At 32.9% G+C, this 8,181-nt stretch overlaps 1 long non-coding RNA gene across 3 annotated transcripts; it reads left to right on the top strand.

The window, feature by feature from the left end:
* Window positions 1-1,304: 1,304 nt before the first annotated feature.
* Window positions 1,305-5,079, top strand: LOC142626097 (uncharacterized). 3 transcript variants are annotated; one of them, XR_012842450.1, is made up of 4 exons: window positions 1,305-2,708; window positions 2,856-2,893; window positions 3,412-3,503; window positions 4,584-5,079. It is a non-coding gene; the product is annotated as an uncharacterized LOC142626097 (long non-coding RNA). The 3 variants fall into 3 exon arrangements; XR_012842448.1 differs by having other exon boundaries at window positions 3,412-5,079; XR_012842449.1 differs by having other exon boundaries at window positions 2,860-2,893; window positions 3,412-5,079.
* Window positions 5,080-8,181: the final 3,102 nt, after the last annotated feature.

Consider the following 8,181-nt stretch of genomic DNA (forward strand, 5'->3'; position numbering starts at 1 on the left):
AACAATCAACCCCTTCACTCCAGGATATGGGTTGGTCCACGAAGCTAAGAACTGACACAGTTGCTGACAAGCCTTCAAAGCTACAATGAAGTTGATCGGCGCCTTGAGATTTTGAGGCGACGACCTCTTTCGACGACGTGGAACCCACAAACTGGGCAAGGGAAACCCACACAGGGAAAGCCCACAAACTAGGCAGTTGAAGGTCTCAATAAGGAGACAAGAGGACTCACGAAGGGACAATGATGGCTGATGACGGAGCAAGCTCGCGAAGCGGCTAGAGAAAGCTCGAACGCAAGATAGCAAACAGTGCCAATCGTGCGCCGAGAGATCTTTGAAACTCTGAAGAAGGAAGCACTCTTGATTTAGGTAATGTTATGATTGGGCTGAAACGCAGTGTGTCTGCGTTTTAGCCCTTTTTTTTTCCTTGGACGCGCACCTGTTACTGTTCATTGGCCATGAACAGTGATTTTAGGACAATGAACAGTGTTTTTCATACATTAAAAAATTATTTTGCTACACTGTTTTTCAGTTTTCAGTTTTCAGCTGTATTTAAGTGTGCGTTTGGGAGGGGCTGAAACGCCCAGTGTCTGGGTTTCAGCCCCTTCCCTTTTTTTTTTTTTTTCTTCACTGAGACGCGCATTGTGTATTGTTCATTGGCCATGAACAGTGATTTTAGGCCAATGAACAGTATTTTTTATATATTAAAAAATTATTTTGCTACAATATTTTTCAATTTTCAGTTTTCAATTTCAGTTACATCCAAACGGACTTTAAATAGACTCTTAATTGAGTTTTTATTGTATGCGTTGAAGTGTATTTTTTGTTTTTCAGTAAAATGATGAACTGTGGTTTATTCCATTGTTATGAATACCGTTTCGGACTCCGTTTCGGTTTGTCCATTGGAATGGAATATTTCGGTACTGGCCTATTTCAGCGTACCGTTTCAGAGTATTTCGGAGTTACGATATTTTATAATAAAAAATATATATATTATTAATAAAAAAACCTTTATAAATTATTAAAGATTTTAAATAAGTTATAAGTACATATTTCAACTAATATGTAATCTCTAAGTCCAAATAATAATAATAATAATAAAAAATATCAGTTAAATCATGTATAAAATATAATAAGAGTAATAATATGAAAAAAAAAAAAAAATTGAAGTTAATATTGGAAGTTGGAACAGTGAAAGAGGGTAAAAGCTCCCACATTCATTTTTATTGTTAATCACGTGGGGCACACAAAAACAAAACAAAGAAAGAATTCAAATTTTAAAATACAAGTAACAAAAGGGAGCATGTCGGCTGGCAAAAAATAAACAAATAAAAAAAATCAAAACAAAGGACATAGCAATGAATGAAGAGTAAGGAGGCTCACAAGTAGTCCCATACATTACCTTTACAGCACACAAATAAAAAAGGAAACGCAGAGTGGCAGCTCGCAGCAGGACCGAAACACACCAGAAGAAAAAATAAAAAAGAGAAGAAGAGAAGAAGGGTCCGAAACCCACCAAAAGAAGAAGAAAAAAAAGAAGAAGAAGAAGGGTCTGAAACCCAGAAGAAGAAAAAAAAAAAAAAAAAACAAGAAGCAGAAGGGTCCGTAACCAAGAAGAAGAAGGTATGATTTTTTTTTTTATTTTTATGCCAAAATCTGGTACCGGCTGAAATTTGTATTTCGGCCGAAATTGGCCGGAATGGCCGGAACGCTCCGAAATAGGCCGAAATTTGACCCGAGGTGGAACAAGGGTATTGTGGTACCGGTTTGCATGCCGGTACGAAATATTCCGGCCGTTCTGGCCGGAACGAAACGGAATCGATAACAATTTTATTCATTGGCTGCCATAAAATTACCTTTTTCCCTGACCCGAATTTTAAGCTCTTAAAATTTTACTTATAAGGACCTCACACGCGTGAATGTCTCGCACGTGGCGTGGAATAGTCAAACTGAAAAGACTGCTATATAAGGCATCTGTTTGGCTGAGATTTTTACGGTTGGTGTTTTGGTTACATTTGGGAACTGGATGCAAACCAGTACGGCTGGTGGCTGTCCAGTGATATCGAGGGCAGATCCAGCATTCAGTGATGCGTATTCTTTGATTTTGCTGTCTACGTTTTTTTTTTTTTTTTTTTTTTTTTTTTTTTCTTTTTCATTGTACTTTTGATTTTTGCTGTGTGTGTGTGTGTGTTTTTTTAAATTTTATTCTAAAGCTTGGTTAGAATTGCCTATTATTACCTCAACTTCTCTGCTTTTTTTCAACCTCGGTTCTATTAACACCTTGTTCAAATTCTCTTTGCTAATCTTAGATCTTGTTCTTTTGATTAATGGATTCATAGGCTAGATCTACATAAATCATATTTTAATTAATGGATATTTTATTAGATCTATATTATTTTATATATATTTTTACTGTATTCTTGTATTCTAAATTATAAAGCTTTGGCTATCTACGTCTTTTCGATTTGTGTTTATTTTGTTCAAATTGAAATTTTTTCTTGAATCTTGGAACGTTTTGGATGTTCCGTTTGTTACACAAATCGGATCCAATGGATCCTTTAATTTAAATTTGAAACCAACTACATCTCTGCATCTCTATCCTCTCAAAACGAGAAACTTCTTGGAGATTACTTAGAACCAGTAGGAAATTCAAATGGAGATGAACAAGAAAAGCTGAATTTTAAATTGAAGATTACCTACCTACACAAAAGGTTTGTGCGTCCCACTGCTTTTTTTTTTTTTCAATACAAATTTTAGAAAATTTTGATATAGCCATGTATTGCTTATTGTTATTTTGAGACTTACTGGATATTTTCTGATCTATTGTTTTACTGCTCACCATAAAACTCCATTAAAAGAAAGGCTGCACGTGCTTGAAGGATGTGTGGGCTTTGAGGTCAGTACTATTAAGTCTATTATGCATATTTTCATTTTGAAATGTATTTAATTTTTTCAAAATTATATATTCACAAGAATTATTTATATAATTGTACACGATAATAAAATTCAAATGTCAGTTAAACCCTAATAATGTTTGTATAAGAAAGGCTTTGGGCACTCAGTTTCAGTTTAGTTGAAGACACTTGGTCTTTGGGGTCCGTGTGACTCTTCTTTGTTATTATAATTTGACCACTAATTTTAAAACAACCAAGTAGGTCATTTAGTTTGATTTAGGTTCATTAACCAAGTCATTCATGTACAAAAGCTCGTTAATGTCTCTTTGTTTAGGAGATGACAATGTTTCTTGTTTATTCATTTAAATTGCTAGCTTAGTTATCTTCTTTATTTATATGATTTTTTCTCTAATTTGTATTAATATGTACAAATCCTTTATTATGCTTATGAGATGTGGGATTTTGTCAAAGTGTCTTTTATTTATTTTTTCTGGAAACTCTTTCCTATGGCGTCCTCTAGGCTCCTGTTGTACAAGAAGCTGTCAATGGCATAAACCGATCCTACTATGGTGAAGCCTCAGAACCACCAAAGCAGCAGTCCCTCAAAGAAAGGTAAGGTTGTGGGTTTTGAATATTACTAGTCCTTGATGAAAATATGTGATGGGTTTGGTACGGTTAACTGGGTAAGTTCCTTGTTTTTGTCTATAATAACTTAGGGATGCCTTTTATTAACTTATTACTATTAGCTTGTAGTTGGGACTTTGGGAGGGGATTTTGTGTGATGGGCTGCTTCGTAGTGTTGAAAAGGTTGGTGGGTAATTAACTAATTACAGTGTAGTTTGTTGTTGACATGGCCATTCTTTAGATAACCCACCTCTAAATATTTACTTAAATCTTATTAACTATAAACTTGCAAGTGCATGTAATTATTCACAAAAATTTTCATTTGACAATTCCCATTCAATCAAAATTCAAATGGCATATAAAAAAAAATCCTAATCAAAATTTAATAGCATATAAGAAAAACATCCTAATTTAAATTTAATAGTATATAAGAAAGAAAAACTTCCTAGGGAGGCACAAAAGCCACACAATTTACATAAATTTGTCCTGCTATGGTTGCCACCTTGTCATCAAATATCCAGGTGACAAAACCATGCATGATCTTCTGCAAGCCACCGTATTTCTTCTTCTGCTATATGAAGATGATTACGGTTATAGAGAAGATAATGTTAGTAGTAATTCTGATTTTAATGAAAACATGACAAATATACCACATTAATTCTCTAATTCAATTGCGCACCTGTAGTAAACATAAAAAAGTCGGTATATTTTGCATATTGTGCATCTTTACAATGTATGCTCGTCTTTTTTGTTTTAATAATTGTAATATAGTATTTGTATATTTGCTGAAAGATATATATAGTATTCATTATGAATAGTAACTAAATAGCGTTGTTATTGTGCATGTTTACATGTTATTGTAAAAAATTAGACGATGATGTATCTCATCGTATAATTAAACATTTAGACAAATTTGAAGTTGAAAGGGTTGTAGTGATGCGGAAGACTGAAAATCTCATTTTGCAAAGCAAAGATTGGTGTTGTTGATGCTGCTAAGCGCTAGTTGTCTTGTGGGTTTAAGCCAATTAGACTTGTTCTTGGAGGTGTGATCGGGATTGATTCTTACAGGAGTGGTCGACGATTGGAGGAAAAGGTGATCAATATGCATGTGATTGTGGCTGTGTTATCGGGTAATGTGATCAATGTGCACTCCAGTCTTGGAGATGAAATAGCAAAGCTAACTGTGGAAGTTTTCAAGCTTTCTACACTCATTTCCAAGGATCCACGGACAGATAATCAGGTGTCTCATCGTATAATCAAGCTTTCTACACTCATTTCAAGCTATCTCATTGTATAATTAAACATTTAAACAGATTCGAAGTTGAAAGGGTTGCAGTGATGTGGAAGACTGAAAATCTCATTTTGCAAAGCAAAGATTGGTGTTGTTGATGCTGCTAAGCGCGAGTTGTCTTGTGGGTTTAAGCCAATCAAACTTGTTCTTGGAGGTGTGATCGGGATTGATTCTCACAGGAGTGGTCGACGATTGGAGGAAAAGGTGATTAATATGCATGGGATTGTGGCTGTGTTGTTGGGCAATGTGATCAATGTGCACTCCAGTCTTGGAGATGAAATAGCAAAGCTAACTGTGGAAGTTTTCAAGCTTTCTACACTCATTTCCAGGGATCCACGTATAGATAATCAGGTGTCACTTGGTTATTTGTATGTGAATCCTTAGAAATGAGTGTAGAAAGCTCTAAAACTTCCACAGTAACCTTTGCTATTTCATCTCCAAGACTAGAGTGCACATTGGTCACATTGCCCAACAACACAGCCACAATCCCATGCATATTAATCACCTTTTCCTCCAATCGTCGACTACTCCTGTGAGAATCAATCCCGATCACACCTCCAAGAACAAGTCTGATTGGCTTAAACCCACAAGACAACTCGCGCTTAGCAGCATCAACAACACCAATCTTTGCTTTGCAAAATGAGATTTTCAGTCTTCTGCATCACTGCAACCCTTTCAACTTCGAATTTGTCCAAATGTTTAATTATACGATAACATACATTATCATCTAATTTTTTACAATAACACGTAAACCTGCACAATAACAACACTATTTAGTTTCACTAGGAATACTATATATATATATATATATATATATATATATATATATATATATATATATTTCAGAAAATATACAAATAATATATTAAAAAAAAAAACAGAAAATACAAGCGTACATTGTAAATATGCAAATTATACAAAGACTTTTTTATGTTTGCTATAGGTGCACAATTGTCATGTTGTTTTCATTAGAATCAGAATCACTATTAACACTATATTCTCTGTAACTGTAATAATTTGCATATAGATGGACCATATTTCTTCTTCTGCTCACTTATCATAGCATCCACATTTGTCAGCGATTGACAAATTGGTTTTCGAGAATGCGAAGAAAAGTGAGCAGAAGAAGAAATATGTTAGCTTACGGAAGATCATGCATGGTTTTGTCGGCTGGTTATTTGATGACTAGGTGGCAAACCATAGTTGGACAAATTTATGTAAATTGTGTGACCATTGTGCCTCCGTAGGAAGTTTTTCTTTTTTATATGCTATTAAATTTAGATTAGGATGTTTTTCTTATATGCTATTAAATTTTGATTAGGATTTTTTATTATTATTTATATTTCCACTTGAATTTTGATTGAATGGGAATTTTCAAATGAAAATTTTTGTGAATGATTACATGTACTTGCAAGTTTATAGTTAATGAGATCTAAGTAAGTATATAGGTGGGTTATCTAAGGAATGACCATGGGTAGGGAATGATTAACGTACCTTACCCATACCTGATTTGATTAATTTATTCATAGATACCTGATTTAATTTTTTCATAGATAGCTGATTACCTTACGCAATTAATATTCATATTCAATAGTTATCTGTGAAAATGTTGTGGACTCCAAACTTAACTTGCCCTTATAATATTCATATTCAATAGCACCTCTTCTTTTAATAGGGAGTGAAAGAGTTTCATTTTTTGTGGATTCCAAACTTGACTTACACTTAAAAAAAGAAAAAAAGATTTAAGATCATCCTAGAATTTACACAAATAGAAAATTGAGATCATTTAGGATTGTTGCATTAATTAAAGTTTTTTCTAGAATAAATAAATTCTTGTTTTTTTTTTTTTTAATTTAAAATTAAAGTTTGCAATTTGGTATATTCAGTTGGCACAATTATCACTTAGCATAATTATTATTAGTTTTTGAGAAGGTATAATTATTATCACATTCACTGATTCACCTTCCTTTCTTGCCGAATTTTGACCTTTGCGTTTACCCTTCATACTTCTATTATAACCCATCAATATGGTCCCAATTTTTTATAGCTGTTGTGCAAGATCCATCTGTTGTACCCCAAAAAATTGGTCATCACAGTATATTTTATTTATGTTAACATATATCGCGATATATCACACATTTCGTCAATATAACAAAACCAATTTTTTTTGGCTATTAACAATTGTAAATTAACTAAACAAATAAAACTAGCCTTTGAGCACGTGCTTATGCACGTGTTTAAGGGCTGTTTTATTTTTTGGGTAAATTTTAATAATTTGCATCTAAAAAATGATCACTAAAATAGTATTGAAATAATATTGGTGAAATAATTTTGAAGAATATAAATTTCATCACATGGTATTTTTGTGATTGAAAAATACAGCTCCAAATTAAAATTATTAACCTTTAGAAAGAAAATAAAAAGAAGATTCACTGTGCTTTAGTGCGTGCTTAGAGGCAAGTACATAGTATAGATTTCTAAATATCAGAGAATAATTTCCAACACAAATATAACTACACAAATGTTTCCGGTCCATTCCTTAAAACTAAAATTCTAGATGTAAATAATAAGCAAAATTACCAAACAAAAATAAATAAATACAAACACCCAGATTTATTTTAAAAAAAGGGGAAAAAACCTACATATGAAAATCGTCATTCTGAAATTAAGCTACTATTAAGCATTTGGTCAGATAATGAGGCAAAAGAATAGAAATAAATAAATAATGGTTCGAGTTAGGCATAGTAACCCACATGGCCACATATGCTCATTCAGCAAAACCAACAAGTGGCTAAACAAATCACACGACATCCAAAATAGTAAGTAAGTCGGTTTTGATATTCATTCTTTTAGACTCAATGGAAGAGATAAGTGCCCAAGCAATGTAATGAGTTTGCGGCTGTCCTTGGTTTCCAAAGTATAGTTGTTAAGAATAAAGTTTCCTCTCTAATGAAAATCCTGAGTGAAGGAGAACACCCATTTGCGGAGTTTGGCCACTTGCTCCATTGGCTAACTTTTGTGATTAGTTGGGAATAAAATCCAAATATATAAAAGAAGTTCATAAATTTTTTTTCTTATAAAGTTAAAGGAGTAAAACGTGGGGAGTGGAATTCAAGTGTTACATATTTTCATGAGTTTAAATTAAATGTTTCTTAAATATATGCAGTTCAAATTATTTTTGTTTGAAGTAGGCTTAATAAATTTTAAGGGTATTTTAGATATTGTAGTTAAAGGGTAACTAACTTTCTAAATATTCTTAATATATAGAGATTAACATATAGAGATATGTTGAGAAGAAGAGATATAGAGATTATACGAGACCTTAAGAAGAAGTAATAGATGAACCTTAAATGATATTTGAAAAAGAAAAATGAT

The sequence above is a fragment of the Castanea sativa genome, chromosome 2 (genome assembly GCF_040712315.1).
Source record: "Castanea sativa cultivar Marrone di Chiusa Pesio chromosome 2, ASM4071231v1".
Lineage (NCBI taxonomy): Eukaryota > Viridiplantae > Streptophyta > Magnoliopsida > Fagales > Fagaceae > Castanea > Castanea sativa.